Source organism: Scyliorhinus torazame, chromosome 9, assembly GCF_047496885.1.
Source record: "Scyliorhinus torazame isolate Kashiwa2021f chromosome 9, sScyTor2.1, whole genome shotgun sequence".
Lineage (NCBI taxonomy): Eukaryota > Metazoa > Chordata > Chondrichthyes > Carcharhiniformes > Scyliorhinidae > Scyliorhinus > Scyliorhinus torazame.
Genome location: NC_092715.1, coordinates 228,763,906 through 228,778,537, shown reverse-complemented (window position 1 = coordinate 228,778,537; position 14,632 = coordinate 228,763,906). Strand labels below are relative to the sequence as shown.

The window sequence follows — 14,632 nt, the reverse complement described above, 5'->3', positions numbered from 1 at the left end:
CTCCTGCCATCTCGCATGTTATTTCCTCCCTTTTCAGTGACGCATAATGTTCTCTTTTAATGTTGAGGTTCAGATCTTTAGGGCCCGTACAGATTCGGAGGTCGCCATTTCTCTTTTTGACACAAACCGTAGAGTTTACCTGTTTGTAGGCTCCTCTATGCATTTAATTACACCTAAAGCTGTCATCCTTTCTAGCTCAGCCTTCAATTTGTCTTTCAATGGAGCATGTACACGTCTCAGTGTGTGTATTACTGGCTTCGCGTTTTCCTTTAATTGGATTTTATATGTGGAAGGCCAAAACCGAGAAATATCTCAGGAAATTCCTTCAGTATGGAATCTACTGAAGCATGTTGTCTGGTTGCAGTACTGTCTGCACTGTAAACCCGCTGAACTAGCTGAAGTTTCTCACATGCTTCTACTCCCTAGTAGAGATTCGTATTCCGCTGCTGCAGTGGACAATTTTAGTGTAAACTCAGTTTTTCACATTTGAATCAAGCTCGCAAGCTCCTAACGCCATAATTTAATTCCGTTGTAGTCTCTCAGTAGGACTGCTTTGTTTACTACTTTTGGTTTAATTCTCAACTCTTTTAACTCTGACATATTGATACGGTTGGCCCTCGCACCTGTGTCGAGTTTGAAGCATAGTTGTGTGCCATTAATCATTAATGGAACTGTCCACTTATCTTTTGTAGTATTTTGTAGTAATCACTATTGTGATTGTCATGAAAACGTTGTCATTTTACATGACTTGACTATCCTTGTCTTCACTAGAAATCATGTCGACGAAGAACGTGCCTTCGAGGCACACTTCCATCAACTGTGTTGATGGCTTTTGTTTGCTCCGCTTTTTTCCAGTAAAATATTTGGATTTGGATATTGTTATGTGTACCGAGTGAAAAATATTTTTCTGCAAGCAGCTCAAACAGATCATTTAGTAAATGAAATTTTTTTTTTTTTTTTTAATTGAACTGTTTGGGAGAGCTTGCAGAGAGTCACCACGCTCCGGCGCCATCTTGGAATTGTGTCGCAAAATTACATGTGCTCGAAAGTTAAATTTTTTTTTTTTAGGAGAGCAATGCCGATCAAATTACTTTTTAATGACATGCTGTCCCTGCATACCGACTTTAGAACATAGAACATAGAACATAGAACAATACAGCGCAGTACAGGCCCTTCGGCCCACGATGTTGCACCGAAACAAAAGCCATCCAACCTACACTATGCCATTATCATCCATATGTTTATCCAATAAACTTTTAAATGCCCTCAATGTTGGCGAGTTCACCACTGTAGCAGGTAGGGCATTCCACGGCCTCACTACTCTTTGCGTAAAGAACCTACCTCTGACCTCTGTCCTATATCTATTACCCCTCAGTTTAAAGTTATGTCCCCTCGTGCCAGCCATATCCATCCGCGGGAGAAGGCTCTCACTGTCCACCCTATCCAACCCCCTGATCATTTTGTATGCCTCTATTAAGTCTCCTCTTAACCTTCTTCTCTCCAACGAAAACAACCTCAAGTCCATCAGCCTTTCCTCATAAGATTTTCCCTCCATACCAGGCAACATCCTGGTAAATCTCCTCTGCACCCGCTCCAAAGCCTCCACGTCCTTCCTATAATGCGGTGACCAGAACTGTACGCAATACTCCAAATGCGGCCGTACCAGAGTTCTGTACAGCTGCAACATGACCTCCCGACTCCGGAACTCAATCCCTCTACCAATAAAGGCCAACACTCCATAGGCCTTCTTCACAACCCTATCAACCTGGGTGGCAACTTTCAGGGATCTATATACATGGACACCTAGATCCCTCTGCTCATCCACACTTTCAAGAACTTTACCATTAGCCAAATATTCCGCATTCCTGTTATTCCTTCCAAAGTGAATCACCTCACACTTCTCTACATTAAACTCCATTTGCCACCTCTCAGCCCAGCTCTGCAGCTTATCTATATCCCTCTGTAATCTGCTACATCCTTCCACACTATCGACAACACCACCGACTTTAGTATCGTCTGCAAATTTACTCACCCACCCTTCTGCGCCTTCCTCTAGGTCATTGATAAAAATGACAAACAGCAACGGCCCCAGAACAGATCCTTGTGGTACTTCACTTGTGACTGTACTCCATTCTGAACATTTCCCATCAACCACCACCCTGTCTTCTTTCAGCTAGCCAATTTCTGATCCACATCTCTAAATCACCCTCAATCTCCAGCCTCCGTATTTTTTGCAATAGCCTACCGTGGGGAACCTTATCAAACGCTTTGCTGAAATCCATATACACCACATCAACTGCTCTACCCTCGTCTACCTGTTCAGTCACCTTCTCAAAGAACTCAATAAGGTTTGTGAGGCATGACCTACCCTTCACAAAGCCATGCTGACTATCCCTGATCATATTATTCCTATCTAGATGATTATAAATCTTGTCTCTTATAATCCCCTCCAAGACTTTACCCACTACAGACGTGAGGCTCACCGGCCTATAGTTGCCGGGGTTGTCTCTGCTCCCCTTTTTGAACAAAGGGACCACATTTGCTGTCCTCCAGTCCTCTGGCACTATTCCTGTAGCCAATGATGACATAAAAATCAAAGCCAAAGGTCCAGCAATCTCTTCCCTGGCCTCCCATAGAATCCTAGGATAAATCCCATCAGGTCCCGGGGACTTATCTATTTTCAGCCTGTCCAGAATTGCCAACACCTCTTCCCTACGTACCTCAATGCCATCTATTCTATTAGCCTGGGGCTCAGCATTCTCCTCCACAACATTATCTTTTTCCTGAGTGAATACTGACGAAAAATATTCATTTAGTATCTCGCCTATCTCTTCAGACTCCACACACAATTTCCCATCCCTGTCCTTGACTGGTCCTACTCTTTCCCTAGTTATTCGCTTATTCCTGACATACCTATAGAAAGCTTTTGGGTTTTCCTTGATCCTTCCTGCCAAATACTTCTCATGTCCCCTCCTTGCTCGTCTTAGCTCTCTCTTTAGATCCTTCCTCGCTACCTTGTAACTATCCATCGCCCCAACCGAAACTTCACACTTCATCTTCACATAGGCCTCCTTCTTCCTCTTAACAAGAGATTCCACTTCCTTGGTAAACCACGGTTCCCTCGCTCGACGCCTTCCTCCCTGTCTGACCGGTACATACTTATCAAGAACACGCAGTAGCTGATCCTTGAACAAGCCCCACTTATCCAGTGTGCCCAACACTTGCAGCCTACTTCTCCACCTTATCCCCCCCAAGTCACGTCTAATGGCATCATAATTGCCCTTCCCCCAGCTATAACTCTTGCCCTGCGGTGTATACTTATCCCTTTCCATCATTAACGTAAACGTCACCGAATTGTGGTCACTGTCCCCAAAGTGCTCTCCTACCTCCAAATCCAACACCTGGCCTGGTTCATTACCCAAAACCAAATCCAACGTGGCCTCGCCTCTTGTTGGCCTGTCAACATATTGTTTCAGGAAACCCTCCTGCACACACTGTACAAAAAACGACCCATCTATTGTACTCGAACTATATCTTTTCCAGTCAATATTTGGAAAGTTAAAATCTCCCATAATAACTACCCTGTTACTTTCGCTTATATCCAGAATCACCTTCGCCATCCTTTCCTCTACATCCCTAGAACTATTAGGAGGCCTATAAAAAACTCCCAACAGGGTGACCTCTCCTTTCCTGTTTCTAACTTCAGCCCATACTACCTCGGCAGAAGAGTCCCCATCTAGCATCCTCTCCGCCACCGTAATACTGCAAATACATGAAATTGTACTGCAAATTTCTGTGATTCATGAACAAAGACACCCAGATCGCTCTGCGCAGACGCATCTTGAATCCGCTTTCCATTTAGATAATAATTTGCCTTTCTATTTTTTCGGCCAAAATGGAAATCCTCACGCTTACCAAATTTTGTCCCAATCACCTAGCCTGTCAATATCCATCTGCAAAATCTGTATCTCCTCATCACTGCCTGTTTTCCCACCTATTTTATCATCATCAGTATGCAGAGAAGATTGAACTCATCTCCAGTGAAAAGGATCAAACCTTTACTGGTCCAATGTTCGGCAAAAGACATGCAATGTTTGCTTTCAGAATGCTTTCGCCGTTATCGAGGATAAAGTAGACAACAAAGTGTAGAAACAGTGTAGAAACAACCTTCCTTCCAATGTACGGTATATACTTTTGTGCACGGTGTGATGGTGAGGACACGTGGGTAAGGGACCAACTAATCCAAGAGTTAAAACAGATGTTAAAGAACGAGAACAACAACAAACCAAGAACAAAGAAAAGTACAGCACAGGAACAGGCCCTTCGGCCCTCCATGCCCGTGCCGACCATGCTGCCCGACTAAACTACAATCTTCTACACTTCCTGGGTCCGTATCCCTCTATTCCCATCCTATTCATGTATTTGTCAAGATGCCCCTTAAATGTCACTATCGTCCCTGCTTCCACCACCTCCTCCGGTAGCGAGTTCCAGGCACCCACTACCCTCTGAGTAAAAAACTTGCCTCGTACATCTACTCTAAACCTTGCCCCTCACACCTTAAACCTATGCCCCCTAGTAATTGACCCCTCTACCCTGGGGAAAAGCCTCTGACTATCCACTCTGCATAATTTTGTAGGCCTCTATCAGGTCTCCCCTCAACCTTCTTCGTTCCAGTGAGAACAAACCGAGTTTATTCAATCGCTCCTCATAGCTAATGCCCTCCATACCAGGCAACATTCTGGTAAATCTCTTCTGCACCCTCTCTAAAGCCTCCACATCCTTCTGGTAGTGTGGCGACCAGAATTGAACACTATACTCCAAGTGTGGCCTAACTAAGGTTCTATACAGCTGCAACATGACTTGCCAATTCATATACTCAATGCCCCGGCCAATGAAGGCAAGCATGCCGTATGCCTTCTTGACTACCTTCTCCACCTGTGTTGCCCCTTTCAATGACCTGTGGACCTGTACTCCTAGATCTCTTTGAATTTCAATACTCTTGAGGGTTCTACCATTCACTGTATATTCCCTACCTGCATTAGACCTTCCAAAATGCATTACCTCACATTTGTCCGGATTAAACTCCCATCTGCCATCTCTCCGCCCAAATCTCCAGACAATCTAAATCCTGCTGTATCCTCTGACAGTCCTCATCGCTATCCGCAATTCCACCAACCTTTGTGTCGTCTGCAAACTTACTAATCAGACCAGTTAAATTTACCTCCAAATCATTTATATATACTACAAACAGCAAAGGTCCCAGCACTGATCCCTGTGGAACACCACTGGTCACAGCCCTCCAATTAGAAAAGCATCCTTCCATTGCTACTCTCTGCCTTCTATGAACTAGCCAGTTCTGTATCCACCTTGCCAGCTCACCCTTGATCCCGTGTGACTTCACCTTTTGTACTAGTCTACCATGTGGGACCTTGTCAAAGGCCTTACTGAAGTCCATATAGACAACATCCACTGCCCTACCTGCATCAATCATCTTAGTGACCTCCTCGAAAAACTCTATCAAGTTAGTGAGACACGACCTCCCCTTCACAAAACCATGCTGCCTCTCACTAATACGTCCATTTGCTTCCAAATGGGAGTAGATCCTGTCTCGAAGAATTCTCTCCAGTAATTTCCCTACCACTGAAGTAAGGCTCACCGACCTGTAGTTCACTGGATTATCCTTGCTACCCTTCTTAAACAGTGGAACAACATTGGCTATTCTCCAGTCCTCCGGGACATCCCCTGAAGACAGTGAGGATCCAAAGATTTCTGTCAAGGCCTCAGCAATTTCCTCTCCAGCCTCCTTCAGTATTCTGGGGTAGATCCCATCAGGCCCTGGGGACTTATCTACCTTAATATTTTTTAAGACACCCAACACCTCGTCTTTTTGGATCTCAATGTGACCCAGGCTATCTACACACCCTTCTCCAGACTCAACATCTACCAATTTCTTCTCTTTGGTGAATACTGATGCAAAGTATTCATTTAGTACCTCGCCCATTTCCTCTGGCTCCACACATAGATTCCCTTGCCTATCCTTCAGTGGGCCAACCCTTTCCCTGGCTACCCTCTTGCTTTTTATGTACGTGTAAAAAGCCTTGGGATTTTCCTTAACCCTATTTGCCAATGACGTTTCGTGACCCCTTCTAGCCCTCCTGACTCCTTGCTTAAGTTCCTTCCTACTTTCCTTATATTCCACGCAGGCTTCGTCTGTTCCCAGCCTTTTAGCCCTGACAAATGCCTCCTTTTTCTTTTTGACGAGGCCTACAATATCTCTCGTTATCCAAGGTTCCCGAAAATTGCCGTATTTATCCTTCTTCCTCACAGGAACATGCCGGTCCTGAATTCCTTTCAACTGACACTTGAAAGCCTCCCACATGTCAGATGTTGATTTGCCCTCAAACATCCGCCCCCAATCTATGTTCTTCAGTTCCCGCCTAATATTGTTATAATTAGCCTTCCCCCAATTTAGCACATTCATCCTAGGACCACTCTTATCCTTGTCCACCAGTACTTTAAAACTTACTGAATTATGGTCACTGTTACCAAAATGCTCCCCTACTGAAACATCTACCACCTGGCCGGGCTCATTCCCCAATACCAGGTCCAGTACCGCCCCTTCCCTAGTTGGACTGGCTACATATTGTTTTAAGAAGCCCTCCTGGATGCTCCTTACAAACTCCGCCCCGTCTAAGCCCCTGGCACTAAGTGAGTCCCAGTCAATATTGGGGAAGTTGAAGTCTCCCATCACCACAACCCTGTTGTTTTTACTCTTTTCCAAAATCTGTCTACCTATCTGCTCCTCGATCTCCCGCTGGCTGTTGGGAGGCCTGTAGTAAACCCCCAACATTGTGACTGCACCCTTCTTATTCCTGATCTCTACCATATAGCCTCACTGCCCTCGGAGGTGTCCTCCCGCAGTACAGCTGTTATATTCTCCCGAACCAGTAGCGCAACTCCGCCTCCCCTTTTACATCCCCCTCTATCCCGCCTGAAACATCTAAATCCTGGAACGTTTAGCTGCCAATCCTGCCCTTCCCTCAACCAGGTTTCTGTAATGGCAACAACATCATAGTTCCAAGTACTAATCCAAGCTCTAAGTTCATCTGCCTTACCCGTAATACTTCTTGCATTAAAACATATGCACTTCAGGCCACCAGACCCGCTGTGTTCAGCAACTTCTCCCTGTCTGCTCTGCCTCAGAGCCCCACTGTCCCTATTCCCTAGTTCTCCCTCAATGCTCTCACCTTCTGTCCTATTGCTCCCGTGCCCACCCCCCTGCCATACTAGTTTAAACCCTCCCGTGTGACACCAGCAAACCTCGCGGCCAGGATATTTATGCCTCTCTGGTTTAGATGCAACCCGTCCTTCTTATATAGGTCACACCTGCCCCGGAAGAGCTCCCAGTGGTCCAGATAATGGAAACCCTCCCTCCTACACCAGCTGTTTAGCCACGTGTTTAGCTGCTCTATCTTCCTATTTCTAGCCTCACTGGCACGTGGCACAGGGAGTAATCCCGAGATTACAACCCTAGAGGTCCTGTCTTTTAACTTTCTGCCTAGCTCCCTGAATTCCTGCTGCAGGACCTCATGCCCCTTCCTGCCTATGTCGTTAGTACCAATATGTACAACGACCTCTGCCTGTTTGCCCTCCCCCTTCAGGATGCCCTCTACCTGTTCGGAGACATCCTGGACCCTGGCACCAGGGAGGCAACATACTATCCTGGAGTCTCTTTCACGTCCACAGAAGCGCCTATCTGTGCTCCTGACTATAGAGTCCCCTATTACTATTGCTCTTCTGCGCTTTGACCCTCCCTTCTGAACATTAGAGCCAGCCGTGGTGCCACAGCCTGCTGCTGTTTTCCCCTGTTAGGCTATCCCCCCCGACAGTATCCAAAGGGGTATACCTGTTCGAGAGGGGGACAACCACAGGGGATTCCTGCACTGACTGCCTGCCCTTTCTGGTGGTCACCCATTTCTCTGCCTGCACCTTGGGTGTGACCACATTTACATAACTGCAATCTATGACGCTTTCCACCACCTGCATGCTCCTAAGTGCATCCAATTGCTGCTCCAACCGAACCATGCGGTCTGTGAGGAGCTCCAGTTGGGTGCACTTTCTGCAGATGAAGCCATCCGGGACGCTGGAAGCCTCCCGGACCTGCCACATCTCACAGTCAGAGCACTGCACCCCTCTAACTGACATTGCATCAATTAATTAAAATTTTTAAATGTTTTAAAATATATATATTTTTTTAAATTTCAAAGTTACTGCTAACTATCTGTTTCCTAGCACTAGATTTCTAATAGAAATGCGAAAGCTAAATATAGTACTCTCCGATCTCTGGCTTAGTTACCCCTCTAAATTATAATTAAGTAATTATGTTTAATTAGTTACCAATGCTTAATTTTTTTAATTTAGTGTAGATTCCCAACCAGCCACTCAGGTCACAGCTTTTCTGTGGTGTCACTTCAGTTTCCCCCCGACACACACAATTTGAAAAAGGTATAAAAGTAAAAATGAGTAAAAATCACTTACTTACCTTCTGAGTGTCTTAGATGTTCTCAGGTTCTCTCCCTGACAGAGACTGCTCCTCCACCTCCGAACCTTGACCTGCACAATGCTAATAATATAATAATAATAATAATATAATATGGCACTTACCTCACACCAATGGGTCTTATTATTAGGTTAGAGGAGGAGGGCGGGTGGGAGACACTACACATGTAGTGTCTCGGGTTTCTGTGTTAAGGAAATACCCAATCTGCATCTCTGAATCAGAGATCTTGGGCGATATTCTCCCCCAACGGCGCGATGTCCGCCGACTGGCGCCAAAAACGGCGCCAATCAGACGGGCATCGCGCCGACCCAAAGGTGCCGAATGCTCCGCATCTTTGGGGGCCGAGCCCCAACATTGAGGGGCTAGGCTGGCACCGGAGGGATTTCCGCCCTGCCAGCTGGCGGAAATGGCGTTTGGTGCCCCGCCAGCTGGCGCGGAAATGCGGCGCATGCGCGGGAGCGTCAGTGGCCGCCAACAGTTTGCCGCGCATGGTGGAGGCCGTGGCAGAAGCGGAAGGGAAAGAGTGCCCCCACGGCACAGGCCCGCCCGCAGGTCGGTGGGCCCCGATCGCGGGCCAGGCCACCGTGGGGGCACCCCCCGGGGTCAGATCGCCCCGCGAACCCCCCCGGGACCCCGGAGCCCGCCCACGCCGCCTGGTCCCGCCGGTAAATACCAGCTTTGATTTACGCCGGCGGGACAGGCAATTTCTGGGCGGGACTTCGGCCCATACGGGCCGGAGAATTGAGCGGGGGGTCCCGCCAACCGGCGCGGCCCGATTCCCGCCCCCGCCCAATCTCCGGTACCGGAGACTTCGGCGGGGGCGGGGGCGGGATTCACGACGGCCAACGGCCATTCTCCGACCCGGCGGGGGGTCGGAGAATGACGCCCCATGAGTGGGATGAAAATGAAATGAAATGAAAATCGCTTGTCACAAGTAGGCTTCAATGAAGTTACTGTGAAAAGCCCCTAGTCGCCACATTCAGGCGCCTGTTCGGGGAGGCTGGTATGGGAATCGAACCGTGCTGCTGGCCTGCCTTGGTCTGCTTTCAAAGCCAGCGATTTAGCCGAGTGTGCTAAACCAGCCCCTGATGCTGATCAAACAACATTACTGTAGCTTCAGCAAAGTTATGCAAGCATATATAAATGTAGATTTATATCTCTGTCTCTACTGATACTAACAGTTAATTAGATGGAACCACCATCTTATATGATAACATTAACATGCAATCTCTCTTGTCACAGATATGCAAAATCTCAATAGTTCAAAAATTATTTCCATACAAACCTTCGAAACAATACTTGAAGGTTCTCATAAAATATATATTAAGAACAATTTTATGCACACTGGAGATTTCTAAAAAGGCACTGAAAGTAGACTTGCTAAATATTGTATTTCTGCTTGTTATTATTAACCTTAAGTTTGTTTCCTAAGACACTGAATTCTCTGCCCCGTCCACTAGGTGGCATTTCATAACAAACATTCCATAGAAATGAACAGCTGAAATGGTTGTAGAATAGACATATTATTCCAGAAGTTTAAAAAAAACTTCCTAAATACTCACAAGAATGTGCCAGCGAACTCCAACTTTCAGTTTATCCAATAGTTTTGGTGAAATCCATCGGGTTATGAGTAAGGGAGCTCTGCAAGATACTTCTATGTCTTACATTTTATAGTGATTGGCACAGCCTGTCTCTGTAGTAATTACACTCTTGACGTCAGATCTCCCCAGTATTGAGAACTTTATGGAAATGAGCCAAACCACTCTAGTTTACTTCATAAATCTGAGCAATGCTCTCTGCACTGTTTAGCCTCTATATTTCCTCACTAAACTGCAAGGCAGCAAACTATTATTGAACAATAAAAAAAAGACTTGTACAATGTGTACTTACAGTCCAAGCATATTCACTTGCAACAGTTTTTTGTAAAGTTACTAAAATTCTTTAATGAGGCAAGTCTTCATGAAAAAGTGTTTGGCAAAGCTACAAACACAACCGTCAATAGCCCTGCTGAAGTTCATCATCATACCAGCTGCATTTAACTTCACTTTAACAATGTTTAAACAATATTTTCCATTTCTGCACCCTGCAAAAACAAAAACAAAGGTTTGCCATAGACTTTTCATGAAAACATTGGCTCAGATTTTAGTTATGATGATCATGTTTGACATTTTTATTCCTGCTAAACAGACAGAAACTGAAAACAAAACCCATAAGTTCTGTCTGGTTCATTGATGAGAAGAGTTTTTAAATGCACCGGTCTCCTTCAACACCGTACATGGCTCAAACCCTCCAGAAATTGTCCTTCCACATGACACAGATCAACACCCACCCACCCCACACCTACGCAGCTCATCCCCATCCCCACACAGCTCCACCACCCCCCCCCCCCCACACCGACACAGCTCAACCCCGCCCCCCCCACACCGACACAGCTCATCTCCACCCCCACACCCTGACACAGCTCCACACACCCCCTATAGCTCCACACATCCCCTACACCGACACAGCTCAATACCCCCACCAACACCGACACAGCTCATCCCCACCCCCACACCCTGACAGAGCTCAATGCTCCCCCCCAACACTGACACAGCTCATCACCACCCTCACACCCTGACACAGCTCAACGCCACACACACCCAGCTCCAACACAGCTCATCCCCACCCCCACACCGACACAGCCCAACGCCACAAACCCCGACATTGACACAGCTCATCCCCACCCCCACACCGACACAGCCCAACGCCACAAACCCCAACATCGACACAGCTCATCCCCACCTCCACACCCTGACACAGCTCATCCCCACCCCCAAACCCAGACACAGCTCTTCCCCACCCCCAAACCCAGACACAGCTCATCCCCACCCCCACACCCAGACACAACTCATCCCCACCCCCACACCCTGACACAGCTCATCCCCACCCCCACACCCAGACACAGCTCAACGCCACACCCCCCCCACACACCGACACAGATCAACACCACCCACACAAGCTGGCACAGCTCAATGCCCCCTCCCCACACCGACACAGCTCATCCCCACTACCACATGTTGACACAGCTCATACCCCCCACATACCCAGGCACAGCTGATCTACTCACACCGGTCACAGCTCATCTACACCCCACTGTTGACAGTTTATCCCCCTCCCCACACCCTGACACACCTCATCCCCCACACCCTGACACACTCACCCCCCACACCCTGACACACCTCATCCCCACCACACCGTGACACACCTCATCCCCCACACCCTGACACACCCCGACACACCTCATCCCCCCCACACCCTGACACATCTCACCCCCCCCCACACCCTGACACACCTCACCCCCCACACCCAACACACCTCACCACCGCACCCTGACACACCTCATCACCCACCCCCACACCCTGACACACCTCATCCCCCTCCCCACACCGTGACACACCTCACCCCCCACACCCTGAAACACCTCATCCCCCCCCCACACCCTGAAACACCTCATCCCCCCTACACCCTGACACACCTCATCCCCCCTACACCCTGACACACCTCATCCCCCCTACACCCTGACACACCTCATCCCCCCACACCCTGACACACCTCACCCCCCCCACACCCTGACACACCTCATCAGACGAAGCCTGTGTGGCATATAAGGAAAGTAGGAAGGAACTTAAGCAAGGAGTCAGGAGGGCTAGAAGGGGTCATGAAAAGTCATTGGCAAATAGGGTTAAGGAAAATCCCAAGCCTTTTTACACGTACATAAAAAGCAAGAGGGTAGCCAGGGAAAGGGTTGGCCCACTGAAGGATAGGCAAGGGAATCTATGTGTGGAGCCAGAGGAAATGGGCGAGGTACTAAATGAATACTTTGCATCAGTATTCACCAAAGAGAAGGAATTGGTAGATGTTGAGTCTGGAGAAGGGGGTGTAGATAGCCTGGGTCACATTGTGATCCAAAAAGACGAGGTGTTGGGTGTCTTAAAAAATATTAAGGTAGATAAGTCCCCAGGGCCTGATGGGATCTACCCCAGAATACTGAAGGAGGCTGGAGAGGAAATTGCTGAGGCCTTGACAGAAATCTTTGGATCCACGCTGTCTTCAGGGGATGTCCCGGAGGACTGGAGAATAGCCAATGTTGTTCCTCTATTTAAGAAGGGTAGCAAGGATAATCCCGGGAACTACAGGCCGGTGAGCCTTACTTCAGTGGTAGGGAAATTACTGGAGAGAATTCTTCGAGACAGGATCTACTCCCATTTGGAAGCAAATGGACGTATTAGTGAGAGGCAGCACGGTTTTGTGAAGGGGAGGTCGTGTCTCACTAACTTGATAGAGTTTTTCGAGGAGGTCACTAAGATGATTGATGCAGGTAGGGCAGTAGATGTTGTCTATATGGACTTCAGTAAGGCCTTTGACAAGGTCCCTCATGGTAGACTAGTACAAAAGGTGAAGTCACACGGGATCAGGGGTGAACTGGCAAGGTGGATACAGAACTGGCTAGGCCATAGAAGGCAGAGGGTAGCAATAGAGGGATGCTTTTCTAATTGGAGGGCTGTGACCAGTGGTGTTCCACAGGGATCAGTGCTGGGACCTTTGCTCTTTGTAGTATATATAAATGATTTGGAGGAAAATGTAACTGGTCTGATTAGTAAGTTTGCAGACGACACAAAGGTTGGTGGAATTGCGGATAGCGATGAGGACTGTCTGAGGATACAGCAGGATTTAGATTGTCTGGAGACTTGGGCGGAGAGATGGCAGATGGAGTTTAATCCGGACAAATGTGAGGTAATGCATTTTGGAAGGGCTAATGCAGGTAGGGAATATACAGTGAATGGTAGAACCCTCAAGAGTATTGAAAGTCAAAGAGATCTAGGAGTACAGGTCCACAGATCATTGAAAGGGGCAACACAGGTGGAGAAGGTAGTCAAGAAGGCATACGGCATGCTTGCCTTCATTGGCCGGGGCATTGAGTATAAGAATTGGCAAGTCATGTTGCAGCTGTATAGAACCTTAGTTAGGCCACACTTGGAGTATAGTGTTCAATTCTGGTCGCCACACTACCAGAAGGATGTGGAGGCTTTAGAGAGGGTGCAGAAGAGATTTACCAGAATGTTGCCTGGTATGGAGGGCATAAGCTATGAGGAGCGATTGAATAAACTCGGTTTGTTCTCACTGGAATGAAGGAGGTTGAGGGGCGACCTGATCGAGGTATACAAAATTATGAGGTACATAGACAGAGTGGATAGTCAGAGGCTTTTCCCCAGGGTAGAGGGGTCAATTACTAGGGGGCATAGGTTTAAGGTGAGAGGGGCAAGGTTTAGAGTAGATGTACGAGGCAAGTTTTTTTACGCAGAGGGTAGTGGGTGCCTGGAACTCACTACCGGAAGAGGTAGTGGAAGCAGGGACGATAGGGACATTTAAGGGGCATCTTGACAAATATATGAATAGGATGGGAATAGAAGGATACGGACCCAGGAAGTGTAGAAGATTGTAGTTTAGTCGGGCAGTATGGTCGGCACGGGCTTGGAGGGCCGAAGGGCCTGTTCCTGTGCTGTACATTTCTTTGTTCTTTGTTCTTTGTATCCCCTCCCCCCACACCGACACACCTCACCCCCCACACCCGGCACACCTCATCCCCCTCTCCACACCCACAGACAGCTCATCCCCCACCCCATACCCTGACACACCTCACCCCCCCCCCCCCACAGCCTGGCAACCCCCCACACCCTGACACAGCTCACCCCCCCACCCTGACACACCTCATCCCCCCCACACCCTGACACACCTCATACCTCCACACCCTGACACACCTCATCCCCCCCCACACCCTGACACACCTCACCCCCCCCACACCCTGACACACCTCATACCTCCACACCCGGGCACACCTCACCCCCCCCACACCCTGACACACCTCATTCCCCCCCAAACCCTGACACACCTCATCCCCCCCAAACCCTGACACCCCCGCACCCTGACACACCTCACCCTCACCTCACCCCCCCATACTTTGATGCACCTCACCCCCCCCACACCCTGACTCACCTCACCCCTCCCACAACGTGGCGCACCTCATCCCCCCCA

The 14,632-nt window shown here is 48.2% G+C and overlaps 1 protein-coding gene across 7 annotated transcripts in view; it reads right to left on the bottom strand.

Moving 5' to 3' along the window:
* frem1a (Fras1 related extracellular matrix 1a) overlaps positions 1–14,632 on the bottom strand; it is a 765,391-nt gene that overhangs the window by 550,072 nt on the left and 200,687 nt on the right. The window contains exon 1 of one of the 7 annotated variants that reach the window (XM_072517133.1): positions 10,123–10,261. The exons of 5 other annotated variants lie outside the window; for them this stretch is intronic. The gene's annotated coding sequence lies outside the window, so the exon portion shown is untranslated. Of the gene's footprint in view, positions 1–8,542; positions 8,589–10,122; positions 10,262–14,632 lie in introns of those variants that run through there. One more of the 7 variants, XM_072517135.1, reaches the window with a different exon arrangement.